At 36.8% G+C, this 9,534-nt stretch overlaps 1 pseudogene across 1 annotated transcript; it reads right to left on the bottom strand.

The window, feature by feature from the left end:
• Nucleotides 1-213: 213 nt before the first annotated feature.
• LOC103337734 (uncharacterized) lies at nucleotides 214-8,866 on the bottom strand (annotated as a pseudogene). Its single transcript, XR_016121934.1, has 4 exons — nucleotides 8,447-8,866; nucleotides 4,365-4,854; nucleotides 1,813-2,227; nucleotides 214-1,256 (listed from the first exon to the last, which is right to left on the bottom strand). The product of XR_016121934.1 is annotated as an uncharacterized LOC103337734 (transcript).
• Between the last annotated feature and the right edge of the window lie 668 nt (nucleotides 8,867-9,534).

Raw genomic sequence — 9,534 nt, forward strand, 5'->3', positions numbered from 1 at the left:
CCACATATAGAAGATACAATGTCTACTATTTGGGTTGGTGAGTGTGCCATGCCGTGTGATGGTAATCATGAAAGTAAATTCATTTTCACTTTTTCTTTGGGTCATTTGTTTTCACTTTATTTAATTGATTGCACAAAAAGAGACAATGTGGTAAAAGGTCATCTCTTTGGAACTGCAACAATTAATTCACACTTGGGCAGAAATTGACTTCAATTGCTTGAAAATTGAAATGATTTTGTCACCTTTTATAGGGTCATATATTGAAGGAGCCTCTCCAACCATGGCTACCAAATATGACCAGTCAATTTTTCAGGGAAATTGTTTTAATAGGATAGGTGGTTTTTGTGTGCATATGGCAGCCTGTGATCGGTGGCCAGCAGTAGCAGCTCCATTTTCACGAAGCTTGAACATTTGACATGTGATGTAATTTTGCCAGCCATCCCTGCATAGGAAGCATTGGCAAACTTGATGTCTTTGGCAGCTTGAAGTAATTGGTTCTTTACAATAACCAAAATGCCATCAAAATGGAGCACAATGCACACATCTTATAAGTTCCGACATCCATAGCCAGATAATGAGCTGTGCCTTGTCTGATCAACTATCTTTACGTCAACTTTGTTTGAATTTTGAGGCTTGAAAATTGTATTCAGCCATTTCAAAACATAAGGAAAGAGGTTTCTCAAGTCTTCTCAAATAGGATTCATTTGGAGATACCTGAATTGTATTGTGGTGCATTGACTCCTTGATTGAACTGAGCTTTGAGTTCTTGATTTTCTTTAATCAACTCAATCTTTTCGTTCTTTAGGTTTTTCACCTCTTCCCTTTCAGCTTCAAGAGTCTGTTCCAGGTTTTTCACTACCCTTTCCACAGATTCAAAGAATGCTTTCTTCTCAACATTTAAGATCTCATTGTCCTCTTTCAGCTTTCTCTTTTCCTTCTTTTCTTCTTTTAGCTTTCTCTTCAATTTTTTTTGTTTTTTCCTTCTTACTCTCTAACTTTTCAGTTAGCCCAGTCACTCCTTGAGTTTTACCAACTTCCGCACTTGCATTTTGAATAGTTTCCCATAAATCTTCTGAGCTTTTTTCCAAGTTGCCGTTGTTCAGCCTTATAAAAATAGTGGGAGTTGGGAGGAATTCCTTTAGTGTCGTTTGAGCTCGAAGTTCGTCTTCCAATGATCCCATTGTATCATCAAACATAGTTTCCCTTCTCTATCTTCTCGCCCATGACTTTTAGCTTGTTCGAGTGTTTCTTTATTCCTTCAAAAAATCATTCGTATCAAAAGTTGTTTGGTTATCGAAAGTGTGCAAAATACACAATACATTAGATAAAACTAAAATGAAAATGTAGATTATCAAATTGCTATATAATTTTCGACCCCACTATTTTTTTTTTAATGGATAATTCTTGGAAGATAATATAAAAACTGAACGATTCCAATCATTGATTTATATCCTATAAGTGGGGATCCCTACAATATAAAGCCATTTCAAACTTAAACACAGAGTTCTTCTCTCAATAGGATGATGAAAACCAACTAAACCACATAGATAAAGCATGTAATAAAATAGGGCAAAATATAAGAAATATTAGGTACACCCCCATTGTGCAGATATATTCCAAGACATATAAAATGCTCAAAAGGTCCAAATTCCTCAACTGATATAACTTCTTCATCCACAAATGCCTGCAGGATTGGCATCAGATTGAGCATTTTCCTTTTGTTTCATTTTTTTCCATGTTCTACTTTCCTTTTCTTGCCCCCTTATTCATACTCAAACTCAGGATCTAATCCCCTCGTTATGAAGCTTTTCTCAAGTCTTGCCAAATAGGATTGAAAGGGAGATACCCCCATTTGCATGTCTGCTCTCGAAGTTCGTCAGACGTGCAGAGGTGCTACCAAAATCAAAACTCATTGTTCTTGAGTTGTAGCAGCTGATGATGTTGTGGATGTCACTCTCCGATTTCCAGCACTGATCTTCAAAAATCATCCCATTGTAAAATGCTGATATTAGTGGCCAAAATGGAGTTTGTTGAAGCAACTCCAAGTGCCCTTTGGTCAAGCATTCCTTAATTCTTTGCATTGTGTTGAAAAATGACCGCATATTACAACGGTATTGCGCATATTCTTGTGTTCTTCCCCTTTTCTTCTTTCCCTTCTTCTTCATTCCCAGAATCTTCTTTTTCATGTTCTTCCTCTTCATCTGCATCTTTGCCACCCTTGTATAACCTACATACATAAATACATACATACATACATACATACATACATACAGGCTTGGTAGCTATATTATATTGATAAGGACTCAATTGCTTACGTTTATTAGTTTTGTTTAAACACTAGCTCTATCTATAATATGAGAGATATGGTTAAGGTTTGATCAATATAAAAGGAACTGATCTCTGCGCTCACAAGTCTCCAAGTTCTATTTTGGGCCTGACCTATTGATAGCTAGAACATATTAAGACTTGCATAGAGTAGAAGATCGTTCTTGTTCCAGCTATGTATTCTTTGTCAAGTATGCATCAATAGTGAATCTGTTATTAATATTGCAAAGTCTCATGTTGTAATCCTATGTGATGTTGATATGCTGCTAGAGGTGTATTCTTACATGTGGTATCAGAGCCAACTCAACATCCTTAGGGTTCGGTTTTTAATATCCTTCAATGAAACTCAAATGAGATGGATAAAATGGCATGGGTTTTGTTTTTGATATTAACATGTCATTTTTGTTTTTTTGATTTTGGTTTTGCTTCCGCAATTATTTATGATTTCATTCACCAGTTTTTATTTTGGCTTATTGTGTAGTATCTATTTCAACAACTCAACCTCTTGGTTGAGATTAATTTGAATTTTGGTTTCGATTTCTGATTCAAAAGTTTGGATATTGATGGGTTTTCGCTGTGAATTTAGGGTTGCTTACTTCGTATTGGATGTTGGATTTGACTTGAAATGATTACTCAGTACTTCAAATCTTTTGCTTTTGTTGTTTACATCTTTTATGTTGTCTATTTTGACTTCTTCTCGTCGTCTATTTTGTCAATTTAACTTTTTTGTTGTTGTCATCAATGGATATAAGACGCTTTGATTCTTTTGATCAATATGTTATTATTTTGCTTTGGGTTAATTTATTTCTTGGCACAAGTCAAAATCTTTGTACCACAAATTTTTCAGTTAATGTACTTAAGCCTCGTAGAGAAACGAGACTTACCAAATTCACGGCTCTTTCCCTTGTCCTTATGCTCTATTTGGATCACTTTAAGATTCACACTGAAAAGTTGCAGTAATTGAAAACTTTGTATTTGCTTAAAGCTTATGTTATAGTTCAATTGTTTTCTTCTTTTACATTTTGTTTCTATGCATGCATTAGTTCTTTTTATAATGAATTAACTTTGCAAGAGCATTTTTCATGATTTGAGTCACTATATCTAGTATTGACACATTTCCATTTTGATGCTGGTGTCCTAATGAATAAAACCAACTATATTCATCAATAATGTTGATGATGAATCTGTCATTCCATGACACAAATCAACTATATCAAACCAACTATTACGGTATATTCGTCACTAACGTCACTGTTGAATATCGTCCACCTATGACATAAGGTATAATTTTGTTCAGTTTGAGTTTTACTCATTCTATTGATGTGACTGAGATGCTACTTAATTTGTTTGTGCTTGATTGCATTATTTTTCAATTAGTATCAAATCTCATGTTTTTCAATTGGTTTGGTTCATCTATCCTCCTTGTTTTGAAATCAACTGAATTGGATATTTTCGCTTCCCCATATTGTTGAACTCTTAGTCCAATTATCATGGTGCATAGAAGCACGGAAGGAGAAGAGCTTTTCACATAATTATATCATGCTACTATCTCAATGCAACAGGTCAAGAGCTTTTCAAAGATTTTTTATTTATTTTATTTATGTTGTTTATGATTGGGGAAAACGCAGCTATTGTCAAAATCATCACAGAATTGTTTATTGAGTTTGATTCAATTAAGTGATGATTGCTGTGTTTTGGCTGGTGGCTTTATGTTCTTTTAAAGTATTAAAGAATTTCAGTTTGTTATTCACAAACTTGATATCTATTTAATTTTTTTTGGACCAACTGAATAATATACCAAAGTAGCTTATTTGATGTTGTTTTGAGAGGATTATTTAGAAAACTCAGATTTGTAGTTCATGGAGCCACTCATTTTGTTAGATTCTGTCTTATGAACTAAAATAAAATAACCTAAGCAACAAAATTAGCCAATTTACCAACAAAATTCAAGGCTCTAAACTTAATTAGCCGATACCTAAGCATTAGCATATAGTAAATCAAATTGCAAATATGATATAATTCCCTCCCTAATCAAATACCTGAAATTCGCAGACCTCCATTTGCTTCAACAGTAGCAGAGCTTGCACAGCCATTGTTGTTTGTAGCACTATCCATTGAAGCCAAACGCCCGCTTCTTCTTCTCTGCGTGTTTTCGTTTGATCGCTTCCTCAATTTCTTACTACCTTTCTCTAACCGCGAAATGCTGCTCTCCAACTCATTGTTCGTCCTCTGGAGCTCTGGAATTACCTCGTTGCCCTTGTCTTTCTCCTCCGAGAGCTTCTCTTCGCTCACCGCCTCTGCCTTGACCATGGACTGCTTGAGCTCGTCCTCCGCTTTGAGCCTTTCGAGCCGCTCAAACTCGTGCATTTTCCTCCAACATTGCATTCTCGTGCCTCTGTTTCTTGATTTCTCGCTTCAATTTCGCTTCTCTCACTGCTAAGCCTCTTCGACTCGGTCGAAATCCTCGGGACGAGACGCCGCTCTCAGAACCGAAACCAACTCCTAAATGCTCCGATTCTCGGCTTCGGTGTACATATGGGTGAACAAGATAGAGCCACGTGTTGTTAACATGCAGGATCTTGCGGTTACAAATTGACTCATTTGCTCTTTTTATTATTGCCCTCGAAAACCCAGGGAGAAACACATGCATACTTTCAGAACGGAAAAAAAAAACTCATGCATATTTGGACTTTTGGGACATTTTGAGCCTGAGTGGGATTTTCTTAAGGTTTTAATATCTTTTTGTCAATTTTAATTTTTGGATACTGGGATTTTGGTAACATTGATACACATTTTCTTACTATTAATTGACCAAGCCTCTTTGTTGTGTGCATACAATTTGTTGTAACTGTATAGATCGAATGTCAAAATACAAAAATAAAATAAGGTAAGACACAATTTTTAGTGACTAATGCCTCTGTTTTAAAACCTATTTTGAAAGACATATATGAGCTTAACTCAAGTTTGACTAGAGTAGATGTGCTTTCTATTCTGCATTCGAGCTCGAATCTTCATCCTCGTAGTAGTTTAGACTAGATTAAATTAGAATATTGCTTATAAAAAAAAAACATATTTACAAAGTGTTAATAAATGCACGATATCATATCATGATAATTATAAGATGAACGTAAAATAAGTGTGAGGCTTTCTTAACTATAATGCATCGTTTGGATGAAGGAATTGAAAATTACATAGAATTCTAAAATGACAAAATTTAGATTTCCATGTTGAGAAACTGAAATTAACTTAAACAATTCTTTGAGCAAACGTATTTCACATTTTAAGATACTGCAGTTTTCCTCTCTTATATATATATCTGAAAAACAAAGTTTATAAAATAACAATCCCACAATAACCATTAACACACAACATGTGCAGATTTTGTGGAGTTCAACTACCTTAAGCAACGGAAGCAAATCTGAACGTGGTGAACAAACTAAACCACAACTTCTACATTCTAGGACTCTAGCTTGACTTGGTCTCTACATGGCCATGTCAGCATTATTTAATTGAAAAACTAATTAAACTGAACTAAATAACTTTTAACACTCTCCCTTAAACTGATTTTTACGAAAAACAATTTAGGATCTCTACACCATCACATAATCATCTTCTTGTTCAATGCTTTGAAATGAACACATTCCCATCATGCTTCTCAGCTTCTCAAACACAGGTTGCTTCAAAGGCTTAGTTAAGATGTCGCAACCTGCTCCCACTCTTGCAATATTCAAGTACAATCTTCTCATCACGCATGATCACGCAGAAAATGAAAACGTACATCAATGTGTTTACTTCTCCGCATGACTGGATTTCTTGATAGCTTTATAGCTGACATGTTGTCACAGAGATGGTTGTTGGTCCTTTTGAGCATCACCAAGCACTTCAAATATTTTCCTGAGCCACATAGCTTGACAGAGCTTGCGCTACATATTCACTGTTGAGGAAAGTGTCACAATTTGTTGCTTCTTTGAGGACCACGATATCGCACTGAGTTGAGCAGAAATGTGTGACCGGAAGTGCTCTTACGATCATCTATATCACCTGCATAGTCACTATCTGTGTACCCAACAAAACCGAACCATTTTCCCTTTTATAAAACACACCATAATCAATTGTCCCCTTTACATACCTGAGAATTCTCTTTGCTGCATTGAGATGCATTTCAGTTGGTTTTTCCATATATCGGCTCACAAGACTCACTGCATACATGATGTCAGGCCTCGTGTATGTTAAGTACATGAGACTCCCAATTATCTGTTTATAGAAAGTGTTGTCAACCTCCTTTCCACCTTTGTCTTTGCATAGCTTTAAGCCATGTTCACTGGAGTTCCAAATGGCTTGCAGTCATCCATCTGAAACCTATTAAGAATGTCCTGTGCATATTTTTTATGGTAGATGAAATTACCAGCAGTAGTTTGAATGACTTCCAATCCAAGAAAATAGTGCAGAATCCCAGATCAGTCATTTCAAACTCCATCATCATAGACTTCTTGAATTCATCAAACATTTTAGCATCACTTCCAGTAAATATCAAGTCATCAACATACAAGCATACCATGAGTATTTTACCTTCTTCCTCAGTCTTGACATAAAGCGTGTGCTCAAAAGGACATTTGTGAAATCCAAGCTTAGAAATGAGCATCTATGCGATCGTACCAAGCTCTGGGTGCTTGTTTCACCATAGAGTGCTTTTTTCAGTTTGAATACCTTCTCTTCTTCTCCTTTTCTCTCATAACCAGGTGGTTGATCAATGTACACCTCCTCTTGCAAGTTGCCATGCAGGAATGCGACTTCACGTCTAACTGAAAAATCTGCCAGAATTTTGGGCTGCAAGAGAGATCACTAACTGATCGTGTCGTGCCTCGCAACTGGGGCAAACACCTCTTTGTAATCAATGCCATGCTTCTGCTTGTAGCCCTTAGCTACCAAACGAGCTTTGTGCTTGTCAACTTCACCTTTTTCGTTCAACTTTGTTCTAAACACCCATTTAACACCAATGGTTTTCTTTCCCTTTGGAAGATCAGTTAACAGTTTGATTTTTCTCAATGGACTTGATTTCATTGTCCATTGCTTCCCTCCATTTCTCCTCTTTAACAGCCTCAGTATATGTGATTGGATCACTCGTCTATAAGTAATGCAAAGTGAGCATTTTCATCATCAGAACTTGAATAACTTACATCGTAGTCCATCATCCATGCTGGCCTCTTCCTTGAGTTCTCATCTCTTAGATTGTATCTCTCTTCTTCAAAGTGTTGAGATGATCTGAACTTCAGTTGAGGTGGCTGGGCTTGAGTTTCGTGAGCGCTACCTCTTCATTGTCAATCATCATAAATGGAATTTGTTGTTGAACTGATCTATTCTCGACCAATTCCACATGGTGTTTTCATCAAACATCACATCCTCGCTACCACTATCTTCTTTGTAACTGGATTGTACAGTTTGTATGCTTTCGAGACTTCACTTACACCAAGAAAAACACATTTTTCACTTTTGTCATCCAACTTCTTTCTTTTCTCATCAGGGATGTGTGCATATGTTATGCACCCAAACACCCTAAAGTGATCAACCGCAGGCTTCAATCCACTCCAAGCTTCTTGAGGAGTCATATTCTTAACAGAAAATGTGGGACTTCTGTTTAAGATATGAACTGACCATAGCACACTTCAGGCCAAAACTTCTTGGGAATTCTTCCTTTGACTAGCAAACTTCGAACCATGTTGAGAATGGTGCGATTTTTCCTCTCACTTACACCATTTTGTTGTGGTGTATAGGCAGTGGTCAGCTGTCTCTTAATGCCTTTCTCTTTGCAAAATGCATCAAACTCCTTCGAACAGTACTCTCCCCCACGGTCAATTCTTAGTGTTTTAATCTTCTTTTCTGATTCATTTTCAACTAGAGCTTTGAAGCTTTTGAATACTTCAAATGCTTCTGATTTTTCCTGCAAGAAATATACCCATGTCTTTCTACTAAAATCATCAGTAAAGGAGATGAAATATTTATTATTACCATTTGAGATGGGATTTATCGGTCCACATAGATCAGAGTGAACCATCTCCAGAATTGATTGAGCCCTTGCTGCCTTGCCACTTGGAAAAGAGTCTCTTTTGTGCTTCCCAGTGATGCATTCTTCACACACCTTTGATGGAGGAGTTATCTCAGGTAAGCCAGTGACCATCCCTTTCTGGTGAAGTGTTCTCAAGCCATTAAAATTCAAATGGCCATATCTGTAGTGCCATCTCCACGGGTCATCTTCTTTGGCAAATAAGCAAGCCTGCACAGTCTTGATTTTCAAAGGAAACAATCTGTTGGAAGACATTTTTACAACAGCAATGGAGCCTCTTTTTGGGTCGTACACTTCACACTCTCCTTTATAGATTGTAATCCTGTAGCCTTTATCTTGTAACTGACCAGCACTCAGCAAATTTGTCTTCAAATCAGGAATATAAAAAACATTTGAGATAGTTTCAATAAAGTCATTTTTAGTTTTGATTTGAATATCTCCCTTACCCATCACTTTCACTGTTGATTTGTCACCAAAACTCACTACTGTGTGAAAGCTTTATCCAAATTAATAAAGGAAGACTTACATCCACTCAAGTGATTGCTGCAGCCTGTGTCCACATACCATGTCTCCTGATCAGTCTCTGTCAGTGCATGAAAAGCCATCAAAAGTGTCTCTTCCTCCTTCTTTTTCTCCACAAAGTTTGACTTTTCTCCTTTTTCTTTTGGTAGCTTTGTGTAGCACTCATTCTTGTAGTGCCCAAAATTTCCACATCTATCGCACTCCACTTTTGACTTATCAAAGTGGTACGTTCCTTTTTCTTCAGAGTCATCATCTCTTTTGAAACCATGAGATGACTTGCTGTCATCTCTATGTCCAGACCGTCCACCACTTCAATGACCTCGACCACCTCTTCCTCTACCACGTCCACCTCTTCCACGACCTCTTCCTCCTCGAGAACTTGAGGGCTCAGAAAAAATGGAAGCTTTCAGAGCTGTTTGTTCTTCACTGGCAGTGGTACGATTAAGTCTTTGTTCATGCACTAACAAAGAGCTTTGTAGTTCATCAACACGTAACTCAACAACGTTCTTTGCCTCTTCAATTGAACATACAATGTAGTCAAATTTTGGAGTCAATGATCTCATAATTTTCTCCACAACTTTGACTTCTTCCATGGTGCCACCATTGGATCTCATCTTGCTTGCTAT

The sequence above is a fragment of the Prunus mume genome, linkage group LG7 (assembly GCF_029339155.1).
Source record: "Prunus mume cultivar Tortuosa linkage group LG7, ASM2933915v1, whole genome shotgun sequence".
NCBI lineage: Eukaryota > Viridiplantae > Streptophyta > Magnoliopsida > Rosales > Rosaceae > Prunus > Prunus mume.